Here is a 22039-nt window from a genome sequence, read left to right on the forward strand (position 1 = left end):
CAGCTCCAGGAGATCTAACACCCTCTTTTGGCCTCTGAGGACACTAAGCACGCACATGATACACACACATGCATGCAGGCAAAATATTCATATATTTAAGATTTAAAAATCTTAAAAAAAAATAAAATAAATGAGACCCGCAAGCCTCACTTACTTGGGAGCTGAGGTCATGTGTGGTACAGATAACAAGGACAGGTGTAAATAACTGGACTATCACAGCTTCCAGGAAGGTGAAAACAATTTCACTGAATGACTCATTGTGTGCTGAAATTTAGCACAGTCCCTTTAACAGAAAGTACAGTTCCTAAAATGAACTCTAATTTTTCTTGAACAAAGGAACCAGCCCTGATTCTTCAAAACTTTTCTTTTATCAAAGTTGAGCCTTCAAATATCAAAGGCTCTAAGTCCTGGACTGGACAACACCTTATCATCCCATGAATTGGCTTCACGATGTGTAGGATCATTGTCAGTCTTAAGAAATAAAGAATTGGATTTCCAGGAGTGCGGCCGAATTTAGAATAAGACCGAGATAGGGTCCCTGACCTTAATATTTGCTCAGCTGTCTTTCAAGGCTGCGGCTTGTTCTATTCCATTTGTCCAAGGCAGAGCTTTCTAACCCTTGGCACCTGCCTGCTCAGGTTTGCTTCGGGCCAGGTCGGGGCGCCCTGGAGTGAGGTTGTAAGTGCAGCCCTTGCTACCAATCTCCTGATTGGTTCATTGGTGTTTTGCTATTTTCTTTGGGGGAAAAAAAACCACCACATTTAAGCCTCATACTAGAAATGCAAGTGCCAGCCACTTATTTTAAAAAAATCTGAAACATCTTGAATTGGCAGTCCCTCTTTGGAAAGGTCTTTTTACAATATTTAAGAAATGCCTATTTAAGCAATTTTTAATTACTTAAATAATATTATTAAATTAAGAAGTAGGAGAGACCTGGGGAAATGACTCTGTCTCTGAAGTTCTCACCTTGCAAACACAAGGACCTGAGTTAAATCCCCAGAACCCACATTTTTTAAAAAGGCCAGTGTTACCACAACTTCATTAGATCTCATTGCTAAGACATCCCACACCATGTTTACGAAGGACCAGCTGGGACGGTGCTAAAATCTTCTCTCCTGGAGAGCCTCTGAAGTTCCAGATGGTACTAGCAGGCTTCTGGAAGGGAGAAGACATCAATGGTCAGGAGACTGTGAGCTACAATACCAGCCGCCAGGCTCACAACACTTGTCACTTCAGTTTAAGTGAATCTGACACCATCAACCTCTCTGTCCTCCTCAGGCACCAGGCACACACATGGTGCACAGACATACATGCAGGCGAAACATTCACACACATAAAATAGAATAAATCTTTAAAAAAAAGAAAAGCCGATGGCGTGAGAGCTCATAGGCCCTAGGGAGGACTTGCTACTAAACTGACACAGCACCAAACTCCGTCTAAACACCTAGGTTTATACCCAGACAATGGTGCTTTCAGCCTTAGACAGGCCTCTCCCTACAGGCTGTCCCAGACGCTCAGAGTAATGGCAGTATTCTTAGGCTTTCAGACCTGGTCTTTATCACAGCAATAGGAAAAGAAAACCAGGAGTAGAAGAGGATGGAGGGGAGGTAAGAAAGTGTGTGTGTGTGTGTGTGTGTGTGTGTGTGTGTGTGTGTGTGTGTACTGCATGAGAGTTATGCACATGTATGAAGTTGTCAGAAGACACATTTAATGAATTAAAAAAACAGACACAATGTACAAGACCTATACAATAAAGTCACAGAGCTCAGTAAAAGTACTGCTTTTTACAACAGCAGCAAAGGTGGTTGTGGGGGCAAGTTGGTAATCCCGGAGCTGGGGGCAGAAAGAGGTGAATCTTTGGGGCTCACTGGCCAGCCAGCCCAGCCTGCTTGGTGAGTTCCAGACCCTGTCTCAAAACAAGCGCACCAAACCAAACCAGAACCCCAAAGTTGAACAGTGCCTGAGGAATAACACCACGTGTGCCCTCTTGCCTGTACATGCATACGTACGTGTTTACATGAACACAGAATGCATATATGTGCGGTTTGAATAAGAATGGCCCCATAGGCTCATATAGTTAATGCTTAGGGAATGGTGTTAGATGGCCTGGCCTTGTTGGGGTAGGAAGTGTGTCACTGGGGATCGGCTTTGGGGTTTCAAAAGCCCAGGTCAGTCCCAGTGTTTTCTCTCTCTCATCCTATAGCCTGCCGATCCGGATGTAGAACTCTCAGCTACCTCTCTAGCACCATGTCTGCCTGCATGCTGCCCAGCTTCCACCATGATGATAATGGACTGAACCTCGGAACTGTACACCAGTCCCAATTCAATGTTTTCCTTTATAAGAGTTGCAGTGGCTTTGGTGTCTCTTCACAGCAATAGACATACGGTATTGCTGTTGGGAGGTTCTCCAGAGTGTTTTCACTGAACAAACAGTCGTTTTTAGAGAGTGGCTCAGCCGCCGGGACTGCAGAGAGTACTGGCCTCTGCCTTTCCACCTGTAGAATGGAAGCAGTAGATTATGCTGGGTGATAAACACAAACATTCTGTGGTTCCCCCACGTAAGAACTCAAGACATACCAAGTCTGCCATTGTCGGTGCCACGTGGGCCACGACGTCCCCATTTGATTTGCAGTTTCCCCATGGCGTGACCCCATTTCTGCCTCAGTGGCTGCCGCACAAGCCCTGCTGCTCCAACCACGTGATTATGGAACCCCATGCTTCTGAAGCCCCAGTGATCTCCTGTCACCTGTCTGAGTGCCCCCTGCAGAGTGCCCCCTGCAGCGTGACCATGACTCAGGCTCTCGCTCTCAGTCCCGAATTCGCTCTTTTCAGTCATCAGTTGAGAAAGTTCTTCTTCAACATACTCATGAAGACTCATTTTACTTAAAAAATTCCTCCTTCACTCTCCATTCTAGAGCCAGAGCTGGCGAGCCTGCCTATTACTCCTTAGAACTCTACTCCAAAATCTTACCCAGGAGGCATGGTAGAAACCAGGTTTGTAGACATCCAAACCTGGGAAATGAAGTACGAGATTTCAAGACACGGGTGAGCGTTTGGAGACTCACTTGACTGCTCCCACTGATGCCAGTTCATCCCACTTCCTAAACACAATGCACATCCAAAGAGAAACATAGCACCTGTATTTTCCTTGTTGACTACCTACTGTGTGCTCTGGACTTAAATAAGTTTCATAAAGACATAGTTCAGGGTGATAGATTCACAGCACGCCCCCATGGTTGGGCATGACTGAGACACTTCCGCCTAGCCAATTCCAGGTCAAAAGAGCCATTTCCAGGTCAAGGCGTCTCGCGTGACCAGGACCCCGTGGCTTTGCATGGTTGCCTAAGAGCGCGCATGGGTGGAGTAGCCACATGGACCTGTGTACGCCTGCGCCACCCAGCCTTTATTAGCCGGCACCATATTTCCGGTTTTCTTTTTCTCCACACATGTGTCTCTTCCGCAGGCCTGAGCACACTTGTCTGTCTCTCTTATCTTTTTTTTTTTTTTTTTTAAGATTTATTCATTTATTTATTATGTACACAGAAGAGGGCGCCATATCTCATTACAGATGGTTGTGAGCCACCATGTGGTTGCTGGGAATTGAACTCAGGACCTCTGGAAGAGCAGTTGGTGCTCTTAACCTCTGAGCCATCTCTCCAGCCCACTGTCTCTCTTATCTTAATAAAACACTTGTTAGTGGATTCTGTCGTGTTTCGTGACATTTCCTCACAGGGTAAGAGCTCCGCCAAATAACTAACACAGGGGCCTAGGGTGATGGCTCAGTGACTAAAAATGTGAAAGGAAGAGGGCCTGAGTTCAAATCCCCAGCGTCCCGGTGAAAAGTGGCTGACGCTGTGACCTCAGCTTGTGGGAAGATGGAGACAGGAGGGTCACGAGGGGTTGCTGGCTGCCAGCCTAGGTCCAGCTTCAGTCCTCTGACCCTGACTCAGAGGACTCAACCAGAGAGTGATAGTGCAGGACACCCAAAGTCCCTCTCTGGCCTCCACATGTACCATTGTGTACTCCCCCACACGCACATATCACACACACACACACACACACACACACACACACACACACACACACCCCAAAGATATAATTCAGGCAGTTATATTCACCATAAACATCGTGACACTAAATCATGAAGCAGTTCCTTCATGCCAACAGATCTTATTGCTCCAGTAGCCCATGTTGCACATGCTAGCCCAGCCTGCCTGAATGAAGGTCTCTGGGCTGTTACCCCTGTGGTAAAGGCAACTGTTGATCACTTTCACTTATAATACAACAGATCACCTTCGGTGATCAATATTCTTTGTCTTTTGGGCTTCCTATCAATACTAAGACTTATCAAGGTGCCAGGGGAAATAGCTACTATCAAGTTGGGGGATTTGCTTCCCTTCGGTTAGAATTAGTGACTTTCATAAAGGGGGTTATCTATCTATCTACATATCTCTATCTACAATACAGTTTCATGGCTCTTTCTGAAAATGTAGACTTTTTCTATTTCCGGAAGATCATATCACTAGATTTTGAGCTGCTCCGGCCCACAGGACCTCCACTGTGGATTGGGAGGAGGAAGCAGAGATCTGTTTGATCAGAAGGGACCGACTGGGTCCCAGTGCTTTGTCCTGAGTATTTGTTGTAAAAGCCGAGGTCAAGACCTTCCTTCTCCTCCAGTGAACAACTGCAGTGACTAGGAACAAAGAGAGCCTGGACTTGTCCACTGCAGGAAGATGCTTTGTCACAGAGCTCACCCAGGTGGAAAATTTGCGCATACCGGAAGATCAGATCTTTGCAGAGTCAGAGCAACATGCATCCCTGACTTTAGCCAGACTCACTCATTTAAGAGAAGCCCTTGGCAATCCATACAGCTATTTTATTTGAACCTAATAATGACCATTTCCCATGTTGGAAGCCAACCCTACTATTTCAGGTAATTTATTCGGAGGTTATGATCCTTGATAACACAGGTACAGTCTGCCCTGGGGCCAGGGTGAGGGCTGTGCCAGCCAAGTGCCGCACAAGCATGAGGACCTAATCCCCAGCACCCACACGGAAGTCCAGAGGCAGTGCATGCCTGCAATCGCCGTGCTGAGGGTCCCTGAGCTTCCGGCCTCCAGCCTAGCTCCAGGCTCAGTGAGAGACCCTGTCTCAAAGACCAAGGAGGAGAGTGATAGGAGATGGCATCTGGAACTGACCACCGGCTTGAGAAGCACACACCTACACAACACCTATATACACATGTGTACACAAATATATACCACACACCCCAAAATAGAAGTCAATTATACACCCGAAGACACAGCATAAATTCCTTTTGGTTGAAAGTAATTTTTATATTAATTTTTTTGTGTTGATCTCTTATGAGACAGGGTCACTCTATGTAACCCTGGTGATCCTGGAACTCAATATGTAGATCAGGTTGGCCTTGAAGTCACAGAGATCTGCCTGCCTCTGTCTTCCAAGTGCTGAGATTAAAGGTGTGTACTGCTATGTCTGGCTAAATTCATTTTTAAAATTAGCACAACTTTAAAAGCCACCATGTGGGTGCTGGGAATTGAACTCCTGACCTCTGGAAGAGCAGCCAGTGCTCTTAACCTCTGAGTCATCTTGCTGGCCCTTAAAAACTCATTCATCTTTAAAGAGAGCCTTGTTCTGAACCAATCACTGATGTTTATTAGAATTACCAATGCATTTCTGTTCACTGTACAAGTGAAGGTCTCACTCTGCATTTCCATATGTTGCTATGCTGTGGTTTAATCATGTCTTTTCCACCCACCCCCGCTTCCCCTTCCCTTCTGTAAAGTCTCTCCTCCGCCTTCCCAACATGTCCGTTTCCACTTGCCTTTCTGTGTCTTATTTGCTTCATCGGCCCCACGTGCTTTTCTGTAAAGGAGGAGATTTCATTCATCCCCTGCCACTGTGCTCTCTGTGTCTACAGACTGTGCTTTCTCTGTCCATCCATCACCTGTTGACAGATGTGGAGTCTATGGATGACTAGTAGCTCCTATTCACTGAGGGCAGTTTTGGTTATGGATCTTGGCTTGATTTTTTCCTTTTTGTTGTTTGTTTTTGCTTTTTTGAGACAGGGTCTCATGGAGCTCAGTCATGCTGGCCTCAGTCACCTGATCACTACTTCCACCTTCTAAGTGCAAAGGCTGCTGGGATCACAGGCATATGCCTCCACACTAGCTCAGGTTTTGTGTGTGTGTGTGTGTGTGTGTGTGTGTGAGAGAGAGAGAGAGAGAGAGAGAGAGAGAGAGAGAGAGAGAGAGAGAGAGAGAGAGAGAGGGAGACAGAGACAGAGACAGAGGACAGAGAGACAGAGACAGACAGAAAGAGAGGGTCTGTGATGGTTTGAATAAAAATGTCCCCCATAAGCTCAGATGTTTGAACACCTGGTCCCTAGTTGGTGGTACTGTTTTGGAAAGTTTAGAAAGTGTGGCCTTGTTGGGGCAAGTGTGTCATGAGGTAGGAGTGTGGGGGATGGCCTTGAGGTTTTATTTTTATTTATTTATTTTGGATTTTTGAGAAAGTGTCTCTTTATGTATCTCTGACTGGCCTGGAACTTGCTATGTAGACCAGGCTAGCTTCAATTCACAAAATTCTGGCTGCCTCTGTCTCCCGAGTGCTGATATTAAGGGTATAGCCCATACTCCAGATTTGAGGTTTTAGAAGCCTTGCACCATTCCCAGTGGGCTCTGCCTGCTGCCACACTTCCCTGCTATGGTGGAGATGGACTCATCCCTCTGGAGCCGTAAGCCCAAATAAAGGTTCCTTTTATAAGTTGTCTGCTCATGATGTCTTATCACAGCAATAGGAAGGTTACTAGGAGTCCACACTCTAGTCCAGGCTGTCCTGAAACCCCCTATGCACACCAAACGTATACCACCATTCTCCTCCTCAGGACTCCCGAGGGCTAGGATTGCAGGCATGCACCACCACACCTCAATTCATACCCACTTTTGATTGATTTTGTTGATGAAAATGAGAACCAGCCTGGGGAGCCAACACACCTAAGGGGGAAAGTGCTGGGAAAGCATTAACACCAGGATTTAGGTTATACTGCAGAGCCATAATAACAGAAACAGTATGGCACAGCACAGACATATATGGATCAAAGGAATAGCGTAACCAGTGAACTCACACAGCACAGCCACCTGATTAAAATTCTCAGTTACTTTATTTCCGTTGTGTGTGTGTGTGTGTGTGTGTGTGTGTGTGTGTGTGTGTGTGTGTTTATATTTTGAAGGGAATACTAGCAATGTTTACCTTTGGGCTCACACTGGCTTAGGAGAAATGGTGTCTGTGTGTCTGTGTGTCTGTTATCACCGTGTACACGGAATAATCACAAAGAAATGATAATGAAGTGCAGATCTTGGGTGTGCTGCTCACCCCTGTAATCCCAGCACTTGGGAGACTGAGGTGGGGGGGGGGTGATGAATTGGAGGCCAGCCTGGGCCATATTGTGAGACCCAGTCTCAAAAATAAAATAAAAAGATTTATCAATATCTTTTATTCAGTGACATAAAAGTAAAATTATATCCTTAGACAATTTTTGGTGGCGTAGTAAAATGTGCAGGAAATACAACATGAAACTAATACTTTTTGTATGACCTATTCTGTCAAAAAGTATAATTTAGCCTATAGTACTAATTATAAAACATATATCATGCTTAAAGATAATAAATACAAATATTAATATTAGTTGGCAAGTTAATAATTTTGACAGAAATTTTTTATTTTATTTATGTGTGTGTGTGTGTGTGTGTGTGTGTGTGTGTCTGTCTGTCTGTGAATATGCACATGCATGTTGATGTCCAAGCAAGCCAGAAAAGGGAATCAGAGCCACCGGAGCTGGAATTATGGGTAGCTGAAAGCCACCTAATGTGGGTGCTGGGACCTAACTCTGGTGCTCTTAACCACTGAGCCGTTTCTCTAGCTTCAAGACCTTATCTTCTCTTTATGCTCTCACCTTCTTCTTTATGCTCTTTTATATAAAAAGAGCATCACAAATGTTCAGTCAGTACTTTTATAAACAGAAAACAAACCAGAATTGAGGTCATGGCCGCCCTGAGGATTTGGTTTCTCTCCTGAGGGGAGTGGCACCCACAAGTGAGCCTGCTGTGCTGAGGACAGCTGCTGCTTCCCTCCAGAAGACTTCCATGGGCGGGTCAGAAGTCTTGTTGCTGTGACACAGCACAGGTGTTAGGGGGCAACCTCCACGTGAGTGCCACCCCCAAGTGCTCATCTATTGAGGAGGACCTGGGCTCTGTATTTAAGGTTGTCTCCAAGTTACTCCTCTGCTGTAAAGCACATGGCTGCTCTGACCTGATCACACAGCTTCCTCTGGTTATGGCCCCTCACTGTTTACTAGCTAGCACATCTGAAGTTAAAAAGCTTATCATTTGAAAGGCACAATAATTAAACAAATCAGGTTAGTTTCATCATTTTTATCAGTGTTTTTTAAGTGCCCATGGTGTTACTTGGACTGAATAAACCGAGCTGAGGTAGTCTGTTCTCACATCAGCTTAGAGATGTCTGAGAGGGAGCGCACTAACAATGGCTGCCTTTGAGCCCACTCCATTTCAGGAGAAATTGGTCTTTCTTGGCCATTAGAAGTATATTTTACAAGTAATTATTAAACTGTTGGAGGTGTCGTATATAATTATATAAACCATATGTATTGTAGTAGAGTTATAATCAAAGAGAGAAAACACACACACACAAGCCAAGACTGGGAGAATGACTCAGTGTTAGTGCACCCTCCTTGTAAGTACGTGTGCCTGGGTTTGATGCCCGGTGCCCATTAAAGATACCAGGTAGGGTGGGATACCCTTGTAATCTCAGCACTGGGGGCTCACTGGCCAGCCAGTCTAGACTAATTGTTGACCTCTAGGTCAATGAGAAACACTGTTTCAATAGGAGGTAGACAATATTCCTGAGGATGATATCAGCGGCCACGCTCTGATCTTCACATATGTATACACCCCACCCACACTCACTCCCACCCGCAACACACGCCAAAAGAGAACATAGCCAGGATTAAGGGAGGGAATTCATTGTTATAATAGATTCTTTTTTGTCACTGTTTGTAGTGAGCATGTGTAAGATGATAGGTAAACAGAACACATGGTCTCAAGGGATGCAGATACAGCCAGTTATAATCAAATCAACAAGTGCAACCAAGGTACCAAGTACTGTGACTGCACAGTACAGTCTTACTACACACTAGCACGTTGGAGTCTGTTGTCCTGCAGAGTAGGACAGAGTGGAACAGGAGTCCTTCACAACAGCTGACTGAACAGGTGGAAGACAGGTGTGTGTGTGAGCACCACTCTGATGTGCCCTAGTACATACACAGTGGGTATCAGAGACACAAAGAAGAACTGGACACACAGTTATATTTGAAGCTCTCAGCTTTTCCAAATCCAGAGATGCTGAAGGTCAAGGTTCAGAAATCAGCATCCTTCCAAGTGGCTACACTTACTAACTGTGCCACTAATGAGTTTTCATTTGTTAAAAGCTGACTCGAGGGACAGCCTATGCTTATAAAAGTATAACAGCTGTAAAGAAAATTATTTCCTGTAATCAAAGACTCTGATAGAGTGTGTACGACTTCCCATAATGTATGAGAGACAGGTGTCTCTGGAACCTGCAAGAGACTGACAGAATTTGACAGATGAAATCAGTTACCAAAATCTCAGGGTCAGATTTTTAAAATTGTTTTCTAGATTAGGGAGGGTATGCTGTGGGATGGTCTGTATGTCAAATGTGTTGCTCTGATTGGTCAATAAATAAAACACTGATTGGCCAGTAGCCAGACAGGAAGCATAGGTGGGACTAACAGAGAAGAAAATTGAGAAAACAGGAAGGCAGAGAGAGACACTGCCAGCCGTCACCATGACAAGCAACATGTGAAGATGCCGATAAGCCATGAGCCACGTGGCAAGGTATAGATTTATAGAAATGGGTTAATTTAAGATGTAAGAACTAGATAGTTAGAAGCCTGAGCCATTAGGCCAAACCGTTTAAATAATACAAGCGTATGTGTGTTTATTTTATAAGTGGGCTGTAGGACTGCTGGGGATTGGCAGGATCCGGAGAGAAAACTCTCCAGCTACAAGGGTATAATGAGATGGATGGAAAGGAATGTCAATGACTAAAATAACTACGTCATTATCATCATCATTCATTGTTATTGTGGGTGCATATGGTGTGTGTGTGTGTGTTCGTATATGGGTAGGTGAAGCTTTAAAATTGTTTGTTTATTTGTTTATACAGGGTCTCATATCACAGGCTGGCATTGGTGAGGATGACCATGAAATACTTACCTTCCTGCCATTAGCTCCTGAGTGCTGGGATTAAAGACATGTGCCAGCACACTCCAGCGTGGTGCTGGGATTGAGCCCAGGGCTTTGTGCTTGCAATGCAAGTGTTCCATCAGCCAAGCTTCACCCCACCCCACCCCCTTTACTATACCCCACTGTCACAGGAAGGACAGGTTCCCAAGCTCTCAGTCCACAGCTGGATGTCCAGCGCCTCTCAGGGCATATGGCAAGTACTCACTCATGACTGGATCTGCTCTGTCGCCCACATGCATAGCTGTCTCCATTACATGTCACCTCCAGTCTGCTCACTCTTATCCTCACAGAATGAAGATCAGTTTTGTACATAACCTTTTCTACCTTTCTGATCTTTCCCTTCTCAGATGCTATGATTGAGCAAAGGAAAGGCGGAATATTACAATTCCAGTTTTGTGTTGCTGAACTACTTCCAGTTCATGTTAACATTGGGGCCCAGGAGGGAAGATGGAGCAGCATGCCCAGCTGGGCACACCACAGCAGAGCCTTGCCATCCATCTCTGTTCTCGGTGTCCTCTGCAAGGTCTAGCTAAGTCACTGACTGAACAATGGTAAGATGCAGACCCTGATGACTCAAGTCTCACTTACTGAGACAGTAGGTCAGTTGGTAGAGTGCTTGCCTAGCATCTCAGGCCCTACATTCCCTCTCCAGCACCATAAAAATGGCACCATGTCTTTTTACGGAGCTTTGAAGGTAGAGGGAAGGACCAGAGTTCAAGGTCAGCTTTGTCTACAAAGCAAGTTCAAGGCTACCCTCTGCCATGTAAGTCCCTATCATAAAAAAGAAAAAGAAAGGGTCCTTTAGAAAGATTTTAAGTCAATAAAACAATTCCAGTGATAGACACCTTAGATCCAAATGGTAGCTTTGAGAGACGTGGAGGTAGGCGACATATCTTAAACTCTTCTATGAATGCAGAGGTATGACTTCTTGAGACAGAACTATGACATACTAAGCCCTTGGAGAAACTTGGTGACCCAACTAGATATGTGTGAGGATAAAATGTCCCTTTGGGTAAGTTACGGCCTCTGGAAGTTCGTTTCTGAAAACACCAACAGCTTTCAGCCTTCCTGTGGTGTGCTGGGTTCTTCCCAGCCTCCTGGAGCCTCATTTTCTGTTCATTCATGTGATTACTTGGCTCTTCATAGGAAAGGTTTCCTTTCTTTTTCAAAGTATATTTCACATTGTGTTGCTGTCTAAGCTTCCAGGTGTAAATCTGCAAGAAGAAGAAGCGGATCTCAGAGGTATTCTTGGTATAGTAGAAATTCCATATTAATGTCAATTATTGGTGGCCTGAGAAGCTGAATAATCTTGAAGACATCTGTACACTGATTTTTAACTATTGAAACACCACGGGAGTACCTCGGTGCCTAAAGAAAATAATTTAAAGACATATTGTTTCAAATAACACCCTGAGGTTCTTTTTGTGTAGTAGACGCGGACTGTTTCTATGGAAACAGGTTTTCTCTATTTCGTTCTGCTGCCGCCATCTAGAGGACAAGCGAAGTACAGCAGGGAGTGACACATCATGCCCCCTCATCCTCCGGGGCAGCCAGTCCGGTGAGTTAGAGCCGCCTAGATTCTCTCCCGCTGTCTTTTCCTTATCTCCTAGGTTTCCTTATCTCCTAGGTTTTGTGGCCAGAAGATGATTGATCGAGTCCAACTGAGCACACGTGGGTGCAGAGTGAGCCTGGGGCCTCTCAGTCTCTCTCGCACCTGTGGCTCCCCCTCTCACACGTGTGAAACACTAAAGAAGTAGTTGGTGAACTTGCTGAGGGATTCTGAGCTCCTGCGGAGGCTGGGGGCACTGTCTCCTGTAAGAGGGGTTGATACTTTCTCTTAATGAATTCCCTTGCAGGACTGCATGGGATCCCTCCGGAGCATGGTGACCTTGGTACCTCCCCCAGTCTCTCTGCAATACTTTTTCTTTTTTTTACCCCACTTAGCTGAACCACCAGGGGTTCTCACTAGAAGCTGGGCAGATGGCTGTGACATCCTCTTGACCTTTTTCCTGTCTCCAAATTTGTGAGCTAAAAGACTTCTTTTCTGCATCAAGTGTACCACCTCAGACATTCTGTTGTAGAAACAGTAAGTCTTTCCATCTCATCTGTTTTTAGGTCTAGATTGGAATACGAGAAGACCAAGTAGCAATAAAATTATGCATATTTGAACTTACATCTCAGTGGCTCCATATTTTGTGTTGCTCGACCTCAACTCCACCAGTGATGGTACTAAGGGTCCTTAGAGTCAGTACACAAGAGACCCCTCCTCAGGGCATCCACTGCTTCCAGAACTTGTGCTAACAGAACATCTGCCTCATGTTGCAGAAGTGATTTAATTTTCTGCCTGCCTCTCTAAGCCATTGGCCTTCATAAGGCAAAGTGCTATTTCTTGTAGCCCTTACACTGGATAGACATCCCATGAGTGTTGTTAAAGAATAAAATAACAAGTATTATAGTTAAAAAAACGTGTGTGTTTTTCCTGTTCTCAGAGTAGTTTAATGTGGCATGTTACCTGTAATAGCATAATTCCAGGTCAGTAGGCTTCCGACAGGTTGTGTAGTTTCAACGCTGGAGCCTCTGATGGGTCATTAGCTTCTTTACACCATTCCTAACATTAATTAGATGGTGTGTTTGGACAAATTACAACAAGATTCTTTTTTTTTTTTAAAGATTTATTTATTTATTATGTATACAGTGTTCTGCCTGCATGTGTCCCTGCAGGCCGGAAGAGGGCACCAGATCTCGTTACAGATGGTTGTGTGCCACCATGTGGTTGTTGGGAATTGAACTCAGGACCTCTGGAAGAGCAGTCGGTGCTCTTAACCACTGAGCCATCTCTCCAGCCCCAACAAGTTTCTTAAGTGCAGACAGGCCACCAGCACTCACAGTAATCCCGCTTTCCCCAGCATGGGGTGGGTAAGCATACCGCTAGCTGTAGCCTAGCCACACCCATTGTGAGCCCAGCAAATGGTACAATGAGGAGAGTTAAGTCCAACAAGGCAGGTGTGGAGGTGATCCCCAGCCATAGGACTTGGGCAGCTGAGACTGGAGGACTTTGAATTTCAAGCCAGTGTGAGACCTTCTCTCAAATAACTAAAGCCAAACAAAAAAATAAAAAATAAAAACAAAACAGGAGGGAGGCTTTGGGTTATAGCTCAGGGCCAGGGCAGTGCTTTATTATGTGTGAGGTCCAAGTTTGATCCCCAGCACTGCCCCATCCCTACTCAAAATAAAAGGCATCCTGGATACTTATTACTGATAAATTACAATGTCAGATGTGGTGTTAGTGAATGGCCTGTGAATCAAACAGAACGTTCACGTAGCCAAAATTTCTTGTATTTCCCCCCACTTTGAAGACAGGTGAACTTGGGACTCACTGTGCTGCCCAGGCTGGCTCTGAATTCTTGATTCTCTTGTGCTGGGTGTGTACCACCACACACCTGACAAGCACACACCTTTAATCCCAGCACTTGGGAGGCAGAGCCAGGTGGATTTCTGTGAGTTCGAGGCCAGCCTGGTCTACAGAGAGAGATCCAGGACAGGCACCAAAACTACACAGAGAAACCCTGTCTCAAAAAACAAACAAACAAACAAACAAACAAACAAACAAACGAACTTAGTACTAATAACAAATCCCCACTGTAGTGGCATTGCATCCAAATGATGTAATTGGGCTACATCATGACGTTAGAAAAAACGTCCACTTGTTATAAATTCAATTATAGCTAAATCAAACGTTAAACAGTCTCCCCTGAGGGATTGCTAACAGTGCCAGTCTAAGTGGATAACCATCGCAGGCCTTCTTTCCTTCCTTCCTTCCTTCCTTCCTTCCTTCCTTCCTTCCTTCCTTCCTTCCTTCCTTCCTTCCTTCCTTCCTCCCTCCCTCCCTCCCTCCCTCCCTCCCTCCCTCCCTCCCTCCCTCCCTTCCTCCCTTCCTTTTTTCCTTCCTTTCTCCCTCTCTTCTTCCCTCTCTTCCTTCTCTTTTTCTTCCTTCCACTAAGCTGTGAATGTGGTGTAAGCAGTCACCCCTCTACAAGACTGACTGTCAGGATCCCATCATGACCCTTAGCACACACATGGCCTAGCTGTGGCCCTGCATCTTCCTCTCGGTCTCTTCCCCTTTAACCTAGTCCAGGAAAGATTTTTAATCTCGATTTTTTTTGTCTTTACCATCTTTTGTGCCTGTGTGCAGGCGTGTGTGTGTGTGTGTGCGCGCGCGCGCGCGCGCACATGCATATATGCGTGCATGTATATGAGGGTCAGAGGACAATCTTCCTCGGGGCTGTCCACCATCTTGTTGAGAAGGATCTCTCACTGCTCTTGAACTCATCCCATAACCTAGGCTGGCTGGCCAGGGAGCCTCAGGAATCTGCCTGTCTTCCTCTCCCCTTGCTAGGACTGCAAGCACATGCCACCACACCTTTTTTTTTTTTTTTTTTTTTTTTTTTTTTTTTTTTTTAAACATAGGTTTTAGATCAGCTCCTCATGCTTGGAAGGTGAGTAATCTCTCTAGCAATACCATCACTGTCACGTTTTTACATTTGTTCTTTTATTTATTGTGTGTGCCCACGTGCACATGCCACGGTGCTTGTGTGGCGGTCAGAGGACAACTTGGGAGGGTTGGCTCTCTTTTTCCACCATGTGGATCCCAGGGGTACCCACACCTGCAGACCCACCTCCCCATTCTTTCCAAAGGGAAACAATCGTAAGTATTGAGCAAGCACCTCTTGCCTGTTCTCACTTGTTTTCCTTGACTTCTTGTCTGTGTTTGAAATATCATTATCGTCTTTTGTGTGTGTAGTAAGGATCACCCAGTGCTGTGGATGATTGATTGATAAATAAAACACTGATTGGCCAGTAGTCAGGCAGGAAGTATAGGCAGGACTAGCAGAGAGGAGAATAGGGAGAACAGGAAGGCGGAGTAGATATGGATATACTTATTTTCCAAACAAATAACAAATCTTTGATAGAGAGACAAGTAAAAGACATTCCTTTGTTCAGTTAATTTCATCACCCTGATTACTAGTGAGATGGACACTGTTAGGATTCTGTGTTGAGTTGGTGTTTTATACCTCATTGTAATAAAAGGAATGGATCATAGTTGAGTCCTATATGGTCTGTATGTGTGATGGAAGTCATCTTTTTCTTATATGGATTTGTAAGAATTCTTTATGCATTCAAACATTATAGTTCTTTATAATGTGTCATACGTACTTCCCACTTGTGATTTTTCTTTTTTCTAGAATCTTATGATACATTTAATCTGAATATAAAATGTCTTAAAGTTAAAGTCTATTTTAATAATATTCCATGGCAAACAATTAGACATCTTCCTTTTGTCTTATTTTCTGGGCATCACACGATGCTTTGGAGAGCCAGTCTGGGATGCAACAGGCTGGAAAACAGCCTGTTTTTCCTCATCTGTATGTTTAGTGGCAGCGTACCCATATACACCTTTACACTGTCATTTATTTTCCTAGCTCCCTTCTGGGGACTTGTGGCTCCTTTTCAATAGTTTGCTTTTAGAAAAAAATGGTGTAGTTAACGATCTTGCACAGCTGTCCTTCAGCACATTCATGGTTATGCTTCTAGGGCATTCTCATGAGATAAGGATGTACACTCCTTTGGACAAGGATGCCAGCTTGCTCCTGTGTGATTGTGTCAGGCTTGCCCGACTGTCCTCATAACTTCAACAGGCAAATGGATCTCCCCCTTTCCCTGATACCGAGAAAACAAGCATCATTCTTACAGCAATAAAGGCTTTTGTTCAAGCCTGGGACCTGGGTTCTATCAATCACCAGAGCCCATATACTAAAAAACAAGATAATAGAATAGTCCAGAAGCTTGTGAGCCAGCATCGCGGAGAGGCAACGCAGCCAGCTGCGGAACAAGAGCCTGCTGGAGAAGGCGGGCGGAGAGGGCCGAGCCTGTCGGTTGTCCAGGGAGCTCCATGAGCGCACTGGGCACAGGCGCAACTTCACTCACACATGAGTGTGCATGCACACACCTATGCACACGCAAATGCTGAAAGCCTGTTGATGTTTCTCTTACATGATTCCCTGCGCGTTTTTACTCCTTTTCTTATTGAGTTATGGATCCTGGATACATATTTTGAGATGTAACCTTTTCCTTGATATGAGTGACTCCCCCCGCCCCCCATTTGCTGTTGATGGCAAATTTACTTTACCCGCGTTGTTTTTTCTGTGAATAACTTTAAAAAATTGACATTGCCCAGCTCATGAGTTTCTTTCAGTGACTTTGAGGTTTTGTAGATCTGAAGGCCTCTGCAGCTATGGGGAAAACGCAGAAGGGGCCTTATTTATTTCTATGCTGATGTCTTACATTTAAGCCTCTGACTCTTGGGATTCTTTCCAACTAAGAAGCAACGAATGAACTGATTTCTTCCCCACCTGCATGTGCAGCAGCGAGCTTGCTGCTCCAGCCCGAAGCTGCTGACTAAGGCGCCTCTGCTGTCAGATTCTAAACGTTTGGATGTTTTTGTTTCTGTTTCTGGGTTCCGCAAGCATTACCGCCCCTCCCAATATAAAATGCCAAGGTGGAGGCAGTCCCTGCTCCCATCTATCTCTATAATTTTTAGTGAGGGGCAGGACAGTGGTTGAGAGCTTACCCTGCTCATGCAGAGCGTCAGGGGGTTGTTCCCAGCATCCATGTGGCAGCTCACCCCATTCTGTAATGAGGAACTAACACCCCCTTCTGGCCTCCCAAGGCACAGGCGTGTGGTGCACATAAATATATCTGTACAAAACACTCATATCATAATAAATATATATTTTAAAGAAGTAATCTAAAATACTAAAATTTATAAAAATATATAAAGTAAAAAATTCATGATAAAATAAATTTTCTGTTTATTCCCTAGTCTGTGTTTTCTCTAATCAATTTCAGCTTAATCAGTTGACACAAAGGCTGAAGGCTGTAGATCCATTTGGGGGTGTTATAGTTCATTAAAGGACTCATCTTGGGGAACAAGCAGCTTTGTTTTGTTTTTTGTTTGGTGTTGATAAGAACTGGATGTGTTAACAGTTTTGTTCATCCAGCAATCCCACCAAGATACTGTTAAGATTTGCTCAGCTCCAGTTTCTCTGCTATTTTCTTCCAGGTCACCATTTGCAATTTATCTTGTAGCTTTCTTCAGTCTGCCTTGCATTCTGCAGATTTCCATATTCATATAATCATGCTTATCAGCCTTTACCATTATTTTTCTTTATGGTTTTGTAATTCATGTCCTGTTTCTTAAAAATTCCCTATATGTCTTATCAATGTGTTCCTTAAAATTTGGAGAAAGATATACATTGAGATATATTGTATAGGTCAGTGACACTTTCCCCTTTGTACCCACAGGGTCATGTACTTTGAAGTACAGTCTATTCACTGACTTCCACACGCCTCCTTTTTTGAGGCAAAGTCTCACTCTGCAGCTCAGACTGTTTTTAATATGTAATAAATGAACTTTGTCTATATGATGTTCTAGATTTTAAATGTTTTGAGCTTTGGATGTGGCCACTGGTTTCTGTTTTGATAGTGAAAGGCTTTTTGGGAAGTTGCTACAGTAAACCATTGGTAAACTCCCAGGCTCATATCCTCACCTAGCTTTCATCACCTTGACCCGGAATCGCTGAGACAAGCATGTTAATATTCCCTTGTACTTAGTACAAAGAGAAACAGCACACATTTGAATACCACCATTGGCCTCTGTCTGCTCTTATGTCCTATACAGCCTGAAAGTATTGTTTTCATTTTAGCTACCGATCTGAATTCCACTTATCAAGGAAGTAGAATATGGACGTGCGGTTAAATTCTATTAGCAGTTAAATAAATGCCTTCATACCTGTGACTCAGCTCTAGGAGCAGAGGCCTTGCCAGCATCTCTGAAACTCCCACATCTTACACCAGTGTTGCGGATATTCATCTCCTTTGACTTATGTCCAGCTTAGCTGCTGTCACACATTTGAATTCTTGTTGATGTGTGACAATTTCTCCTGGACTGAAACCTGTGTTGCTAGTGTGCTTCTGGGACCCTTGGCTGGCTTGAACTTTCACTCTGGTATACACAGATACCCATTCTCTCATAGCTTCAGCAATACAGCATTGTCCAATTTTTCCTTCCTTCCTTCCTTCCTTCCTTCCTTCCTTCCTTCCTTCCTTCCTTCCTTCCTTCCTTCCTTCCTTCCTTTCCTTCTTTCCTTCTTTCTTTTCCTCCTTCTCCTCCTCCACCTCCTCCTTTTTTTCACTTTTGAGACAGGGTCTCTTTATATAGACCTGGCTGTCTGGGAACTCACTATGTCTATGTTGACAAAACTGGCCTCGAACTCACAGAGCTCTGCCTGCCTCTGCCTCCCGAGTGCTGGGATTAAAGGCGTGCGCTACCACTCCTTCCCTCCCTGTTTGTCTGATTTTCAGTATTTGCCATTATTATGGGTGTAAAGTCATTTTACTTTGCACTTCCAAGAGAAATGGCAGGAGGAGCCACACACTAACTGTTACTGTGGTTACCTTTAAAACATAGTTGAGGGCTGCAGGGACAGCTTAGCAGCTAAGAGTGCGGTGCGTTCTCACAGGGGACCCAAGTTCCATTCTGAGCATCCATGCTACGCAGCTCACAACTGCCTATAACTCCAGCTCCGGGAAATCTGACAGCCTATTCTGACCTCTTCATGCACCTGCACTTATGCACACACACATCCCCCAAAATGGGGAAGTAAAACTAGAATAGAAATCTGAAAAAGAAAAACAGTTGGTTTACTGTGACCAGCAAGACCCTTGCAAGTAACAGAAGCTCAATCACCAGACTATAAAATTTAACAGGTGTGTGCTGTAACCCATGGTGTGTGCTCTGTAGCACAGGTGTGTGCTGTAACCCACGGTGTGTGCTCTGTAGCACAGGTGTGTGCTGTAACCCACGGTGTGTGCTCTGTAGCACAGGTGTGTACTCTGTAGCACAGGTGTGTGCTGTAACCCACGGTGTGTGCTCTGTAGCACAGGTGTGTGCTCTGTAGCACAGGTGTGTGCTGTAACCCACAGTGTGTGCTCTGTAGCACAGGTGTGTGCTGTAACCCACGGTGTGTGCTCTGTAGCACAGGTGTGTGCTGTAACCCACGGTGTGTGCTCTGTAGCACAGGTGTGTGCTCTGTAGCACAGGTGTGTGCTGTAACCCACGGTGTGTGCTCTGTAGCACAGGTGTGTGCTCTGTAGCACAGGTGTGTGCTGTAACCCACGGTGTGTGCTCTGTAGCACAGGTGTGTGCTCTGTAGCACAGGTGTGTGCTGTAACCCACAGTCTGGGTTCTACTGCTCTCATTTGTCCCCATATTATCTTTTAAATATATTTTCTCCAGGACAGAAATCCATCCCAAGATCATATACTGTGTTTTGTCTTGTTCCTGAATTTGAAATGGCTCCTCAACCCCCAACACATTTTTTTGTCATTAAACTTCCCTTCACCTGTTCCCCCTGTCTTCATTAATACTAACATATTTGAAGACTATGTATTCTTTTAAAAATTGTTTTATTGAAAATAGATTCTTTTCTCATACAATATATCTTGATTACAGTTCCCCTCCATTTATACCTCCTAGTCCTTTCCCACTCCACTCTGGATCCACTTCCTTCCTGTCTCTTATTAGAAAGGAACAGGCTTCTAAGAGATAACAACCAAACATGACAAAATAACATATAATAAGATAAGACAAAAACCATCACATGGAGGCCACACAAGGCAGCCCAACAGAAGGAAGAGCCCTAAGGGCAGGCACAAGATTCAGAGACTCACTCATTCTCACACTCAGTAGTCCCATAAATATGCTAAGCTGAAAGTTACAATATACACACAGAGGACCTGGTGCAGACCCAGGCAGGCCCTGTGCTTGCTGCCTCAGTCTCTGTGAGCTCATACATGCCTTGCTCAGTTGATTCAGAAGGTCGTGTTCTCCTGAGGTCCTTCATCCCCTCTGGATCTTACACTCTTACTGCCTCTTCTTCTATGGGGTTCCCTGAGCTCTGAGGGGAGGGATTGATGGAGACATCCTGTGTAGAGTTGTCTGTTCTGAGGTGTGTTTGTGTGTGTATGTGTGTGTGTGTGTGTGTGTGTGTGTGTGTAATGACTTGCTGTGGGTCCCTGTATTTGTTCCCATCTGCTTCAAGAGGAAGTTTCTCTGATGATGGCTGAATAAAGCATATTGTATCTGATGTGTAATGTATGGCTAGGAATAGGCCTGTTAGGATTTGAATTACTAAGCAGATGCCAAGTAGGGATCACTGATCTATGAGGATAGCAGAATAACATTTGAAGTCATTATATACATATACACACACACACATGATCAATGGTATTCAGTTTCACCCTGGGTATCTGGCCTATCTAGTCTCTGGTTTTTGGTTACTCAAACAGTACCAGGTACGGACTCCACCTTGTGGAGTGGGCCTGAGGTCAAATCGGACTTTTGTTGCCTATTCCCACAAGTCCTGTGCCACCATTGTCCTAGCTTGTCTTGCAAGCAGGACAGATTGTAGGTTAAAGGTTTTGCTGCTGGGTTAGTGTTTATGTTTCTCTTTTGGTAGCCCACAGAGTAACTTCTCACACCACAGACACTAGAATGTAGGGTAAAGTGGATAAGATAAGCCTAACTATGGGGCTATGAATGCAGAATCTTGGGGAAGAGTCAGAGAAAATGTCTATTAAAGAAAAGCTTAACAGGCAGAGAAAATATTCCTTTTGGCTTGTGGGCATTGATTCGGGACAGTTTAAGATCCCATTTAGTTTAGATCTAAGCCTGGAGAAGCAATGGGGAATTGTCCCTGAGGTGGACAAAAACGCTCCACTCTGCCAGGAGTGCCTGAGAAAATGTTCACTCTGCTGACGCTACCACTGTGTGGAAACATCATACCCTCAGAATTAGTTCCCGGTTCGCCACTGAAGCCAAAGTTTAGAGAGCAGAAGTCTTGGGGAAACTTGATGGTCTCTTTCTCTTGGGAAGAACTTTATCTCTCTCTAAAAAGCTAAAATGCTTTTCAGAACTTGCTTTCTCAGTTTCTTTTTTTGTAAGGGCAAAATTAGTTTCACTTGGATGGGAAAGTCCCCTGACACAAGGGCCTGATGAGAAAGTGCAGGGCAGTTTGAGGAAGCTGCTAGCATGGAGAAGACAGGGAAGCCAAGCTGTGGCTGCCTCTGCAGCTGGGCTACTGCATCAGAGACACTCTCTGGGGAAGGAGCCAGGCTGGGACAGGACAAGGAGCTATCCAGGAGAGAAGTTCTTTTTTCTAAGAGGGAAAGGACCTTTCTGAAACAAATACTTTCGGTTTCCCCCACTGACTTGCCTCTGGCAATAAGCACCAGTCTGAGCACTCAGACAAAACAGACCCCAAACTGCATGGTAACAGGGTCTGATGAAAGATCTAATTAGAGAAGTACACCTGTTAAGTGGCAGTGCAGGCATCCTAAATCAAGATTAGGGAAGAAAAATCTCCAGTTGCAAAAGTGAAACCTTCTTTAGGGAACCGGAAAGTTTGCTAGCATACCCCAAAAGGTTATCTGGGAAATGTAGTACCAATGCAGGTTTGAAATGGTACCTTATATTGTTTAATAGCTGCTCAAAATTTTTTGCTAAGAGCTTTATGGTTCAATATGGTAATTTCACCCTCAGCGGGAAATGAAGCTTT

Source organism: Peromyscus maniculatus, chromosome 6 (genome assembly GCF_049852395.1).
Source record: "Peromyscus maniculatus bairdii isolate BWxNUB_F1_BW_parent chromosome 6, HU_Pman_BW_mat_3.1, whole genome shotgun sequence".
Lineage (NCBI taxonomy): Eukaryota > Metazoa > Chordata > Mammalia > Rodentia > Cricetidae > Peromyscus > Peromyscus maniculatus.